The 13,668-nt window shown below is 44.5% G+C and overlaps 9 non-coding genes across 9 annotated transcripts; all 9 read left to right on the plus strand.

The window, feature by feature from the left end:
- The first annotated feature begins 720 nt into the window (after positions 1 to 720).
- Positions 721 to 911, plus strand: LOC141197210 (U2 spliceosomal RNA). Its single transcript, XR_012269515.1, has one exon. It is a non-coding gene; the product is annotated as a U2 spliceosomal RNA (small nuclear RNA).
- A 1,115-nt stretch (positions 912 to 2,026) lies between these two features.
- Positions 2,027 to 2,217, plus strand: LOC141197211 (U2 spliceosomal RNA). The gene has a single exon (XR_012269516.1). It is a non-coding gene; the product is annotated as a U2 spliceosomal RNA (small nuclear RNA).
- A 1,115-nt stretch (positions 2,218 to 3,332) lies between these two features.
- On the plus strand, positions 3,333 to 3,523 carry LOC141197213 (U2 spliceosomal RNA). Its single transcript, XR_012269518.1, has one exon. It is a non-coding gene; the product is annotated as a U2 spliceosomal RNA (small nuclear RNA).
- A 1,115-nt stretch (positions 3,524 to 4,638) lies between these two features.
- LOC141197110 (U2 spliceosomal RNA) lies at positions 4,639 to 4,829 on the plus strand. The gene has a single exon (XR_012269456.1). It is a non-coding gene; the product is annotated as a U2 spliceosomal RNA (small nuclear RNA).
- Positions 4,830 to 5,944: 1,115 nt separating this feature from the next.
- On the plus strand, positions 5,945 to 6,135 carry LOC141197111 (U2 spliceosomal RNA). Its single transcript, XR_012269457.1, has one exon. It is a non-coding gene; the product is annotated as a U2 spliceosomal RNA (small nuclear RNA).
- Positions 6,136 to 7,250: 1,115 nt separating this feature from the next.
- LOC141197214 (U2 spliceosomal RNA) lies at positions 7,251 to 7,441 on the plus strand. The gene has a single exon (XR_012269519.1). It is a non-coding gene; the product is annotated as a U2 spliceosomal RNA (small nuclear RNA).
- Positions 7,442 to 9,884: 2,443 nt separating this feature from the next.
- On the plus strand, positions 9,885 to 10,084 carry LOC141197158 (U2 spliceosomal RNA). Its single transcript, XR_012269499.1, has one exon. It is a non-coding gene; the product is annotated as a U2 spliceosomal RNA (small nuclear RNA).
- A 1,114-nt stretch (positions 10,085 to 11,198) lies between these two features.
- On the plus strand, positions 11,199 to 11,386 carry LOC141197118 (U2 spliceosomal RNA). The gene has a single exon (XR_012269463.1). It is a non-coding gene; the product is annotated as a U2 spliceosomal RNA (small nuclear RNA).
- A 1,094-nt stretch (positions 11,387 to 12,480) lies between these two features.
- Positions 12,481 to 12,671, plus strand: LOC141197094 (U2 spliceosomal RNA). Its single transcript, XR_012269440.1, has one exon. It is a non-coding gene; the product is annotated as a U2 spliceosomal RNA (small nuclear RNA).
- Positions 12,672 to 13,668: the final 997 nt, after the last annotated feature.

Raw genomic sequence — 13,668 nt, forward strand, 5'->3', positions numbered from 1 at the left:
AGCCTTTTAAACTCACCTGAGCTAACAGGTATGTGCGCTGGTTACTCTGCTGCGCTTAAAATTTCTTTTTTGGTTTGCTACAATGCCTTTTCTGAAACGTTGTCTCCTTCTGCTGGAACACTGACTTCTTTCATTTAATGCCTGCAGACTATAAAAGAGAACCCAACCCAAAAAGTTTGGTTGATTAGTCTGTGGCATTCTGTTAAACTGTTGCTTATGGCGGTCTCTGTGAGCTTCTCAGCGACATTCAGCCAGCCAGGTATCCTGCCTGCAGTAGATGGAATGTGGCAATGGAACGCTGGCTGCGCGTGTCATAATAGGCACTGAGCCTTTATATACCTGTGCACAGCAGCAGCCACCTTCAGTCTGCTGCTGGACAGCCAGCAGCAGCAGCAGGAGAGGTATGTAATCAGGAGCCCTCCTGCTAAGGGTAGACAGCTGCTCGTTCCACCCCACCCCCCGCCTTAATTGGTTCTCCTCCCTTCCAACGGTGTTGAGGCGGGTGGGAACAGCAGGGGGTGAAGGTGCTGTGTTTAAAGAGGTGGAGTTATGCAGATCTAAAACGCGTGGATTGCAGCAGCAGCAAGCCGAAAAGTGCAGGCATGTAAGGGATCTAGAGGTTGACAACATGTCTTCTTAACGGGAGTCCAGGAGCTCATCTCCACAAATGGACTTTTCAGGATCCTTGGGTGGCTCCGTAGTTTGAAACCAATTCTGGTTATCGCTTCTCGGCCTTTTGGCTAAGATCAAGTGTAGTATCTGTTCTTATCAGTTTAATATCTGATACGTCCCCTATCTGGGGACCATATATTAAATGGATTTTTAGAACAGGGAGATGGAAAAAGAGCTTGCTCTGTCCACTCCACGCATTGACCTGGTATTGCAGTATCTCCAGGACCGGTGCACCCCTTCTTTAATGCAGTTTCTAAAATCAGAAAGAATTGAATTCAATGTTTTTTGTTCATTTTGCTTGTTTGTCGGATTTTGGGATGGACTCTTTGGCTTTGCTTTTCTTCTCCTCATTGGATTTTTCATGTTCAAAGTTGCAGAAGCCAGATTACAAGCTCATTTTGGTTCAACTTCAGCAACTGTGCATTGCATTGCCATGTAATTAGATGCAATGCTATCTTTCTAGCTCTCCCTTTTTACACCCTTTTGGATAAACAGACATATTAGGCAAGCATTTTGGAGCTTTCACCTAAATAACTACAGGTGGTGAGATAAGCTGCACAATATAATTGACCTTTCAGTATATTGTTGCACACACACCATCTATTTAGCAAATGCCCTTGTTATCAACAGCAGCCTTTTAAACTCACCTGAGCTAACAGGTATGTGCGCTGGTTACTCTGCTGCGCTTAAAATTTCTTTTTTGGTTTGCTACAATTCCTTTTCTGAAACGTTGTCTCCTTCTGCTGGAACACTGACTTCTTTCATTTAATGCCTGCAGACTATAAAAGAGAACCCAACCCAAAAAGTTTGGTTGATTAGTCTGTGGCATTCTGTTAAACTGTTGCTTATGGCGGTCTCTGTGAGCTTCTCAGCGACATTCAGCCAGCCAGGTATCCTGCCTGCAGTAGATGGAATGTGGCAATGGAACGCTGGCTGCGCGTGTCATAATAGGCTCTGAGCCTTTATATACCTGTGCACAGCAGCAGCCACCTTCAGTCTGCTGCTGGACAGCCAGCAGCAGCAGCAGCAGGAGAGGTATGTAATCAGGAGCCCTCCTGCTAAGGGTAGACAGCTGCTCGTTCCACCCCACCCCCCGCCTTAATTGGTTCTCCTCCCTTCCAACGGTGTTGAGGCGGGTGGGAACAGCAGGGGGTGAAGGTGCTGTGTTTAAAGAGGTGGAGTTATGCAGATCTAAAACGCGTGGATTGCAGCAGCAGCAAGCCGAAAAGTGCAGGCATGTAAGGGATCTAGAGGTTGACAACATGTCTTCTTAACGGGAGTCCAGGAGCTCATCTCCACAAATGGACTTTTCAGGATCCTTGGGTGGCTCCGTAGTTTGAAACCAATTCTGGTTATCGCTTCTCGGCCTTTTGGCTAAGATCAAGTGTAGTATCTGTTCTTATCAGTTTAATATCTGATACGTCCCCTATCTGGGGACCATATATTAAATGGATTTTTAGAACAGGGAGATGGAAAAAGAGCTTGCTCTGTCCACTCCACGCATTGACCTGGTATTGCAGTATCTCCAGGACCGGTGCACCCCTTCTTTAATGCAGTTTCTAAAATCAGAAAGAATTGAATTCAATGTTTTTTGTTCATTTTGCTTGTTTGTCGGATTTTGGGATGGACTCTTTGGCTTTGCTTTTCTTCTCCTCATTGGATTTTTCATGTTCAAAGTTGCAGAAGCCAGATTACAAGCTCATTTTGGTTCAACTTCAGCAACTGTGCATTGCATTGCCATGTAATGTGATGCAATGCTATCTTTCTAGCTCTCCCTTTTTACTTCCTTTTGGATAAACAGACATATTAGGCAAGCATTTTGGAGCTTTCACCTAAATAACTACAGGTGGTGAGATAAGCTGCACAATATAATTGACCTTTCAGTATATTGTTGCACACACACCATCTATTTAGCAAATGCCCTTGTTATCAACAGCAGCCTTTTAAACTCACCTGAGCTAACAGGTATGTGCGCTGGTTACTCTGCTGCGCTTAAAATTTCTTTTTTGGTTTGCTACAATGCCTTTTCTGAAACGTTGTCTCCTTCTGCTGGAACACTGACTTCTTTCATTTAATGCCTGCAGACTATAAAAGAGAACCCAACCCAAAAAGTTTGGTTGATTAGTCTGTGGCATTCTGTTAAACTGTTGCTTATGGCGGTCTCTGTGAGCTTCTCAGCGACATTCAGCCAGCCAGGTATCCTGCCTGCAGTAGATGGAATGTGGCAATGGAACGCTGGCTGCGCGTGTCATAATAGGCTCTGAGCCTTTATATACCTGTGCACAGCAGCAGCCACCTTCAGTCTGCTGCTGGACAGCCAGCAGCAGCAGCAGCAGGAGAGGTATGTAATCAGGAGCCCTCCTGCTAAGGGTAGACAGCTGCTCGTTCCACCCCACCCCCCGCCTTAATTGGTTCTCCTCCCTTCCAACGGTGTTGAGGCGGGTGGGAACAGCAGGGGGTGAAGGTGCTGTGTTTAAAGAGGTGGAGTTATGCAGATCTAAAACGCGTGGATTGCAGCAGCAGCAAGCCGAAAAGTGCAGGCATGTAAGGGATCTAGAGGTTGACAACATGTCTTCTTAACGGGAGTCCAGGAGCTCATCTCCACAAATGGACTTTTCAGGATCCTTGGGTGGCTCCGTAGTTTGAAACCAATTCTGGTTATCGCTTCTCGGCCTTTTGGCTAAGATCAAGTGTAGTATCTGTTCTTATCAGTTTAATATCTGATACGTCCCCTATCTGGGGACCATATATTAAATGGATTTTTAGAACAGGGAGATGGAAAAAGAGCTTGCTCTGTCCACTCCACGCATTGACCTGGTATTGCAGTATCTCCAGGACCGGTGCACCCCTTCTTTAATGCAGTTTCTAAAATCAGAAAGAATTGAATTCAATGTTTTTTGTTCATTTTGCTTGTTTGTCGGATTTTGGGATGGACTCTTTGGCTTTGCTTTTCTTCTCCTCATTGGATTTTTCATGTTCAAAGTTGCAGAAGCCAGATTACAAGCTCATTTTGGTTCAACTTCAGCAACTGTGCATTGCATTGCCATGTAATGTGATGCAATGCTATCTTTCTAGCTCTCCCTTTTTACTTCCTTTTGGATAAACAGACATATTAGGCAAGCATTTTGGAGCTTTCACCTAAATAACTACAGGTGGTGAGATAAGCTGCACAATATAATTGACCTTTCAGTATATTGTTGCACACACACCATCTATTTAGCAAATGCCCTTGTTATCAACAGCAGCCTTTTAAACTCACCTGAGCTAACAGGTATGTGCGCTGGTTACTCTGCTGCGCTTAAAATTTCTTTTTTGGTTTGCTACAATGCCTTTTCTGAAACGTTGTCTCCTTCTGCTGGAACACTGACTTCTTTCATTTAATGCCTGCAGACTATAAAAGAGAACCCAACCCAAAAAGTTTGGTTGATTAGTCTGTGGCATTCTGTTAAACTGTTGCTTATGGCGGTCTCTGTGAGCTTCTCAGCGACATTCAGCCAGCCAGGTATCCTGCCTGCAGTAGATGGAATGTGGCAATGGAACGCTGGCTGCGCATGTCATAATAGGCTCTGAGCCTTTATATACCTGTGCACAGCAGCAGCCACCTTCAGTCTGCTGCTGGACAGCCAGCAGCAGCAGCAGCAGGAGAGGTATGTAATCAGGAGCCCTCCTGCTAAGGGTAGACAGCTGCTCGTTCCACCCCACCCCCCGCCTTAATTGGTTCTCCTCCCTTCCAACGGTGTTGAGGCGGGTGGGAACAGCAGGGGGTGAAGGTGCTGTGTTTAAAGAGGTGGAGTTATGCAGATCTAAAACGCGTGGATTGCAGCAGCAGCAAGCCGAAAAGTGCAGGCATGTAAGGGATCTAGAGGTTGACAACATGTCTTCTTAACGGGAGTCCAGGAGCTCATCTCCACAAATGGACTTTTCAGGATCCTTGGGTGGCTCCGTAGTTTGAAACCAATTCTGGTTATCGCTTCTCGGCCTTTTGGCTAAGATCAAGTGTAGTATCTGTTCTTATCAGTTTAATATCTGATACGTCCCCTATCTGGGGACCATATATTAAATGGATTTTTAGAACAGGGAGATGGAAAAAGAACTTGCTCTGTCCACTCCACGCATTGACCTGGTATTGCAGTATCTCCAGGACCGGTGCACCCCTTCTTTAATGCAGTTTCTAAAATCAGAAAGAATTGAATTCAATGTTTTTTGTTCATTTTGCTTGTTTGTCGGATTTTGGGATGGACTCTTTGGCTTTGCTTTTCTTCTCCTCATTGGATTTTTCATGTTCAAAGTTGCAGAAGCCAGATTACAAGCTCATTTTGGTTCAACTTCAGCAACTGTGCATTGCATTGCCATGTAATGTGATGCAATGCTATCTTTCTAGCTCTCCCTTTTTACTTCCTTTTGGATAAACAGACATATTAGGCAAGCATTTTGGAGCTTTCACCTAAATAACTACAGGTGGTGAGATAAGCTGCACAATATAATTGACCTTTCAGTATATTGTTGCACACACACCATCTATTTAGCAAATGCCCTTGTTATCAACAGCAGCCTTTTAAACTCACCTGAGCTAACAGGTATGTGCGCTGGTTACTCTGCTGCGCTTAAAATTTCTTTTTTGGTTTGCTACAATGCCTTTTCTGAAACGTTGTCTCCTTCTGCTGGAACACTGACTTCTTTCATTTAATGCCTGCAGACTATAAAAGAGAACCCAACCCAAAAAGTTTGGTTGATTAGTCTGTGGCATTCTGTTAAACTGTTGCTTATGGCGGTCTCTGTGAGCTTCTCAGCGACATTCAGCCAGCCAGGTATCCTGCCTGCAGTAGATGGAATGTGGCAATGGAACGCTGGCTGCGCGTGTCATAATAGGCTCTGAGCCTTTATATACCTGTGCACAGCAGCAGCCACCTTCAGTCTGCTGCTGGACAGCCAGCAGCAGCAGCAGCAGGAGAGGTATGTAATCAGGAGCCCTCCTGCTAAGGGTAGACAGCTGCTCGTTCCACCCCACCCCCCGCCTTAATTGGTTCTCCTCCCTTCCAACGGTGTTGAGGCGGGTGGGAACAGCAGGGGGTGAAGGTGCTGTGTTTAAAGAGGTGGAGTTATGCAGATCTAAAACGCGTGGATTGCAGCAGCAGCAAGCCGAAAAGTGCAGGCATGTAAGGGATCTAGAGGTTGACAACATGTCTTCTTAACGGGAGTCCAGGAGCTCATCTCCACAAATGGACTTTTCAGGATCCTTGGGTGGCTCCGTAGTTTGAAACCAATTCTGGTTATCGCTTCTCGGCCTTTTGGCTAAGATCAAGTGTAGTATCTGTTCTTATCAGTTTAATATCTGATACGTCCCCTATCTGGGGACCATATATTAAATGGATTTTTAGAACAGGGAGATGGAAAAAGAACTTGCTCTGTCCACTCCACGCATTGACCTGGTATTGCAGTATCTCCAGGACCGGTGCACCCCTTCTTTAATGCAGTTTCTAAAATCAGAAAGAATTGAATTCAATGTTTTTTGTTCATTTTGCTTGTTTGTCGGATTTTGGGATGGACTCTTTGGCTTTGCTTTTCTTCTCCTCATTGGATTTTTCATGTTCAAAGTTGCAGAAGCCAGATTACAAGCTCATTTTGGTTCAACTTCAGCAACTGTGCATTGCATTGCCATGTAATGTGATGCAATGCTATCTTTCTAGCTCTCCCTTTTTACTTCCTTTTGGATAAACAGACATATTAGGCAAGCATTTTGGAGCTTTCACCTAAATAACTACAGGTGGTGAGATAAGCTGCACAATATAATTGACCTTTCAGTATATTGTTGCACACACACCATCTATTTAGCAAATGCCCTTGTTATCAACAGCAGCCTTTTAAACTCACCTGAGCTAACAGGTATGTGCGCTGGTTACTCTGCTGCGCTTAAAATTTCTTTTTTGGTTTGCTACAATGCCTTTTCTGAAACGTTGTCTCCTTCTGCTGGAACACTGACTTCTTTCATTTAATGCCTGCAGACTATAAAAGAGAACCCAACCCAAAAAGTTTGGTTGATTAGTCTGTGGCATTCTGTTAAACTGTTGCTTATGGCGGTCTCTGTGAGCTTCTCAGCGACATTCAGCCAGCCAGGTATCCTGCCTGCAGTAGATGGAATGTGGCAATGGAACGCTGGCTGCGCGTGTCATAATAGGCTCTGAGCCTTTATATACCTGTGCACAGCAGCAGCCACCTTCAGTCTGCTGCTGGACAGCCAGCAGCAGCAGCAGCAGGAGAGGTATGTAATCAGGAGCCCTCCTGCTAAGGGTAGACAGCTGCTCGTTCCACCCCACCCCCCGCCTTAATTGGTTCTCCTCCCTTCCAACGGTGTTGAGGCGGGTGGGAACAGCAGGGGGTGAAGGTGCTGTGTTTAAAGAGGTGGAGTTATGCAGATCTAAAACGCGTGGATTGCAGCAGCAGCAAGCCGAAAACTGCAGGCATGTAAGGGATCTAGAGGTTGACAACATGTCTTCTTAACGGGAGTCCAGGAGCTCATCTCCACAAATGGACTTTTCAGGATCCTTGGGTGGCTCCGTAGTTTGAAACCAATTCTGGTTATCGCTTCTCGGCCTTTTGGCTAAGATCAAGTGTAGTATCTGTTCTTATCAGTTTAATATCTGATACGTCCCCTATCTGGGGACCATATATTAAATGGATTTTTAGAACAGGGAGATGGAAAAAGAGCTTGCTCTGTCCACTCCACGCATTGACCTGGTATTGCAGTATCTCCAGGACCGGTGCACCCCTTCTTTAATGCAGTTTCTAAAATCAGAAAGAATTGAATTCAATGTTTTTTGTTCATTTTGCTTGTTTGTCGGATTTTGGGATGGACTCTTTGGCTTTGCTTTTCTTCTCCTCATTGGATTTTTCATGTTCAAAGTTGCAGAAGCCAGATTACAAGCTCATTTTGGTTCAACTTCAGCAACTGTGCATTGCATTGCCATGTAATGTGATGCAATGCTATCTTTCTAGCTCTCCCTTTTTACTTCCTTTTGGATAAACAGACATATTAGGCAAGCATTTTGGAGCTTTCACCTAAATAACTACAGGTGGTGAGATAAGCTGCACAATATAATTGACCTTTCAGTATATTGTTGCACACACACCATCTATTTAGCAAATGCCCTTGTTATCAACAGCAGCCTTTTAAACTCACCTGAGCTAACAGGTATGTGCGCTGGTTACTCTGCTGCGCTTAAAATTTCTTTTTTGGTTTGCTACAATGCCTTTTCTGAAACGTTGTCTCCTTCTGCTGGAACACTGACTTCTTTCATTTAATGCCTGCAGACTATAAAAGAGAACCCAACCCAAAAAGTTTGGTTGATTAGTCTGTGGCATTCTGTTAAACTGTTGCTTATGGCGGTCTCTGTGAGCTTCTCAGCGACATTCAGCCAGCCAGGTATCCTGCCTGCAGTAGATGGAATGTGGCAATGGAACGCTGGCTGCGCATGTCATAATAGGCTCTGAGCCTTTATATACCTGTGCACAGCAGCAGCCACCTTCAGTCTGCTGCTGGACAGCCAGCAGCAGCAGCAGCAGGAGAGGTATGTAATCAGGAGCCCTCCTGCTAAGGGTAGACAGCTGCTCGTTCCACCCCACCCCCCGCCTTAATTGGTTCTCCTCCCTTCCAACGGTGTTGAGGCGGGTGGGAACAGCAGGGGGTGAAGGTGCTGTGTTTAAAGAGGTGGAGTTATGCAGATCTAAAACGCGTGGATTGCAGCAGCAGCAAGCCGAAAAGTGCAGGCATGTAAGGGATCTAGAGGTTGACAACATGTCTTCTTAACGGGAGTCCAGGAGCTCATCTCCACAAATGGACTTTTCAGGATCCTTGGGTGGCTCCGTAGTTTGAAACCAATTCTGGTTATCGCTTCTCGGCCTTTTGGCTAAGATCAAGTGCAGTGATCTAGCGGTTTCTGCCTTGGTCTTGGCTGGGAGGCGCTTGGGGTACCCGGCTCCTTGGCCTGGGGGGATCGCTACACTTATCGGTGGAGCTAAACCCCCCTGCTGCTATTAGGGAGTCGGATTAGTCCCTGGGCAACGAGAGGCGATCACCTTGTCACCACACATAGCTGTGGGGGGCAACTGTCGCCACACATAGCTGTGGTGGCAACATTTGGAGGATTAAAAGGAAAAAACGGAAGGAAAACGGATCGTTGAGATGGAGTTTTGGAAAAAGAAGAGATGCTTATGTTTTTTTGTGAAACGGGAGACGGAAGAAACTTTTTTGGAAGAAAAATGGATTCTGGAAATTTTGAGGAAATATGAAGTTTTGGAGAAGGATATCTACTGTATGCAAGAAATAAAGCAAGGTAAAGTTTGTGATGTGACTCTAGTTTCTGAGGAAAAGTGCATTCATTTTTTCAAAGGCTGGAGTGAAGAGGATTCTGGGAAAATTGGAGTAAGTGCATCATTCATGGGGAAACCGAAGAGTGTGATAATTTACATGGACAATCCGTTTGTGGAAATAGAGGAGATAATGGTTTTTTTGGAATCTAAATGTAAGATGGTAAAGTTTCAGAAATTATACAGGAACAAAGTTGGTATTTGGAACGGAAAGAGACGTTTTTTGGTGTGGACAACAGGAGAAGAAAATTTGCATAATGGGAGGATTATGGTAAACGGGAGTTCTGGGTATTGTTACATGGAAAGCAGCAAAGGAACTTTTGAAAAGAACTTTGGAGGACAAAAGGAAGATATTGGTGATAAAATGAAGAAGGAAGTTGATGCCATAATTATAGAGGAGAATAAGCAGGGAAAAGAAGTTGAAAGTTTAAAGGTGAAATTGAAGAAAAAGGTAACGGTACAGGAAAATTGTGGATCAAGGAAAGTATCTGGTGAAAAGAAAGAAGTAAAAGAGGAAAAGGGTAAAGTGTTGGAGAAGGTGGTGACTTTCAGAGATGATGAGGAAGAGTATGATAGGGAACAGATGCGGTTAGAGCATGAGGAGGAAGAAAAGAAGTTAAGGGGTTTTGTTGGGAGGAAAGTAAAAGAGAAAAAGGGGATATTTAGTTTGGGAAACCGGGTGAAGTAATGTCAGTGCTGATTTGTTTGGAAACTGTTGAAACTGCAAAGGAATTGTTATGTTTAACTTTATATATATTAATTCAAATGAAAAAATATAAATATAATATCTAAACACGATGATGGAACTAAAATCTTGAGTTTGGTGATATACGATTTAAGATTATAAAACTTAATTTCTGAATGTTTGGAAACAAAAAAAAAAAAAAAAAAAAAATCTGTTCTTATCAGTTTAATATCTGATACGTCCCCTATCTGGGGACCATATATTAAATGGATTTTTAGAACAGGGAGATGGAAAAAGAGCTTGCTCTGTCCACTCCACGCATTGACCTGGTATTGCAGTATCTCCAGGACCGGTGCACCCCTTCTTTAATGCAGTTTCTAAAATCAGAAAGAATTGAATTCAATGTTTTTTGTTCATTTTGCTTGTTTGTCGGATTTTGGGATGGACTCTTTGGCTTTGCTTTTCTTCTCCTCATTGGATTTTTCATGTTCAAAGTTGCAGAAGCCAGATTACAAGCTCATTTTGGTTCAACTTCAGCAACTGTGCATTGCATTGCCATGTAATGTGATGCAATGCTATCTTTCTAGCTCTCCTTTTTACTTCCTTTTGGATAAACAGACATATTAGGCAAGCATTTTGGAGCTTTCACCTAAATAACTACAGGTGGTGAGATAAGCTGCACAATATAATTGACCTTTCAGTATATTGTTGCACACACACCATCTATTTAGCAAATGCCCTTGTTATCAACAGCAGCCTTTTAAACTCACCTGAGCTAACAGGTATGTGCGCTGGTTACTCTGCTGCGCTTAAAATTTCTTTTTTGGTTTGCTACAATGCCTTTTCTGAAACGTTGTCTCCTTCTGCTGGAACACTGACTTCTTTCATTTAATGCCTGCAGACTATAAAAGAGAACCCAACCCAAAAAGTTTGGTTGATTAGTCTGTGGCATTCTGTTAAACTGTTGCTTATGGCGGTCTCTGTGAGCTTCTCAGCGACATTCAGCCAGCCAGGTATCCTGCCTGCAGTAGATGGAATGTGGCAATGGAACGCTGGCTGCGCGTGTCATAATAGGCTCTGAGCCTTTATATACCTGTGCACAGCAGCAGCCACCTTCAGTCTGCTGCTGGACAGCCAGCAGCAGCAGCAGCAGGAGAGGTATGTAATCAGGAGCCCTCCTGCTAAGGGTAGACAGCTGCTCGTTCCACCCCACCCCCCGCCTTAATTGGTTCTCCTCCCTTCCAACGGTGTTGAGGCGGGTGGGAACAGCAGGGGGTGAAGGTGCTGTGTTTAAAGAGGTGGAGTTATGCAGATCTAAAACGCGTGGATTGCAGCAGCAGCAAACCGAAAAGTGCAGGCATGTAAGGGATCTAGAGGTTGACAACATGTCTTCTTAACGGGAGTCCAGGAGCTCATCTCCACAAATGGACTTTTCAGGATCCTTGGGTGGCTCCGTAGTTTGAAACCAATTCTGGTTATCGCTTCTCGGCCTTTTGGCTAAGATCAAGTGTAGTATCTGTTCTTATCAGTTTAATATCTGATACGTCCCCTATCTGGGGACCATATATTAAATGGATTTTTAGAACAGGGAGATGGAAAAAGAGCTTGCTCTGTCCACTCCACGCATTGACCTGGTATTGCATCATCTCCAGCAGTTTCTAAAATCAGAAAGAATTGAATTCAATGTTTTTTGTTCATTTTGCTTGTTTGTCGGATTTTGGGATGGACTCTTTGGCTTTGCTTTTCTTCTCCTCATTGGATTTTTCATGTTCAAAGTTGCAGAAGCCAGATTACAAGCTCATTTTGGTTCAACTTCAGCAACTGTGCATTGCATTGCCATGTAATGTGATGCAATGCTATCTTTCTAGCTCTCCCTTTTTACTTCCTTTTGGATAAACAGACATATTAGGCAAGCATTTTGGAGCTTTCACCTAAATAACTACAGGTGGTGAGATAAGCTGCACAATATAATTGACCTTTCAGTATATTGTTGCACACACACCATCTATTTAGCAAATGCCCTTGTTATCAACAGCAGCCTTTTAAACTCACCTGAGCTAACAGGTATGTGCGCTGGTTACTCTGCTGCGCTTAAAATTTCTTTTTTGGTTTGCTACAATGCCTTTTCTGAAACGTTGTCTCCTTCTGCTGGAACACTGACTTCTTTCATTTAATGCCTGCAGACTATAAAAGAGAACCCAACCCAAAAAGTTTGGTTGATTAGTCTGTGGCATTCTGTTAAACTGTTGCTTATGGCGGTCTCTGTGAGCTTCTCAGCGACATTCAGCCAGCCAGGTATCCTGCCTGCAGTAGATGGAATGTGGCAATGGAACGCTGGCTGCGCGTGTCATAATAGGCTCTGAGCCTTTATATACCTGTGCACAGCAGCAGCCACCTTCAGTCTGCTGCTGGACAGCCAGCAGCAGCAGCAGCAGGAGAGGTATGTAATCAGGAGCCCTCCTGCTAAGGGTAGACAGCTGCTCGTTCCACCCCACCCCCCGCCTTAATTGGTTCTCCTCCCTTCCAACGGTGTTGAGGCGGGTGGGAACAGCAGGGGGTGAAGGTGCTGTGTTTAAAGAGGTGGAGTTATGCAGATCTAAAACGCGTGGATTGCAGCAGCAGCAAGCCGAAAAGTGCAGGCATGTAAGGGATCTAGAGGTTGACAACATGTCTTCTTAACGGGAGTCCAGGAGCTCATCTCCACAAATGGACTTTTCAGGATCCTTGGGTGGCTCCGTAGTTTGAAACCAATTCTGGTTATCGCTTCTCGGCCTTTTGGCTAAGATCAAGTGTAGTATCTGTTCTTATCAGTTTAATATCTGATACGTCCTCTATCTGGGGACCATATATTAAATGGATTTTTAGAACAGGGAGATGGAAAAAGAGCTTGCTCTGTCCACTCCACGCATTGACCTGGTATTGCAGTATCTCCAGGACCGGTGCACCCCTTCTTTAATGCAGTTTCTAAAATCAGAAAGAATTGAATTCAATGTTTTTTGTTCATTTTGCTTGTTTGTCGGATTTTGGGATGGACTCTTTGGCTTTGCTTTTCTTCTCCTCATTGGATTTTTCATGTTCAAAGTTGCAGAAGCCAGATTACAAGCTCATTTTGGTTCAACTTCAGCAACTGTGCATTGCATTGCCATGTAATGTGATGCAATGCTATCTTTCTAGCTCTCCCTTTTTACTTCCTTTTGGATAAACAGACATATTAGGCAAGCATTTTGGAGCTTTCACCTAAGTAACTACAGGTGGTGAGATAAGCTGCACAATATAATTGACCTTTCAGTATATAGTTGCACACACACCATCTATTTAGCAAATGCCCTTGTTATCAACAGCAGCCTTTTAAACTCACCTGAGCTAACAGGTATGTGCGCTGGTTACTCTGCTGCGCTTAAAATTTCTTTTTTGGTTTGCTACAATGCCTTTTCTGAAACGTTGTCTCCTTCTGCTGGAACACTGACTTCTTTCATTTAATGCCTGCAGACTATAAAAGAGAACCCAACCCAAAAAGTTTGGTTGATTAGTCTGTGGCATTCTGTTAAACTGTTGCTTATGGCGGTCTCTGTGAGCTTCTCAGCGACATTCAGCCAGCCAGGTATCCTGCCTGCAGTAGATGGAATGTGGCAATGGAACGCTGGCTGCGCGTGTCATAATAGGCTCTGAGCCTTTATATACCTGTGCACAGCAGCAGCCACCTTCAGTCTGCTGCTGGACAGCCAGCAGCAGCAGCAGCAGGAGAGGTATGTAATCAGGAGCCCTCCTGCTAAGGGTAGACAGCTGCTCGTTCCACCCCACCCCCCGCCTTAATTGGTTCTCCTCCCTTCCAACGGTGTTGAGGCGGGTGGGAACAGCAGGGGGTGAAGGTGCTGTGTTTAAAGAGGTGGAGTTATGCAGATCTAAAACGCGTGGATTGCAGCAGCAGCAAGCCGAAAAGTGCAGGC

Source organism: Phyllobates terribilis, unplaced genomic scaffold (genome assembly GCF_046119375.1).
Source record: "Phyllobates terribilis strain yellow unplaced genomic scaffold, ASM4611937v1 Scaffold_79__1_contigs__length_6888602, whole genome shotgun sequence".
In the NCBI taxonomy this organism is placed as follows: Eukaryota; Metazoa; Chordata; class Amphibia; order Anura; family Dendrobatidae; genus Phyllobates; species Phyllobates terribilis.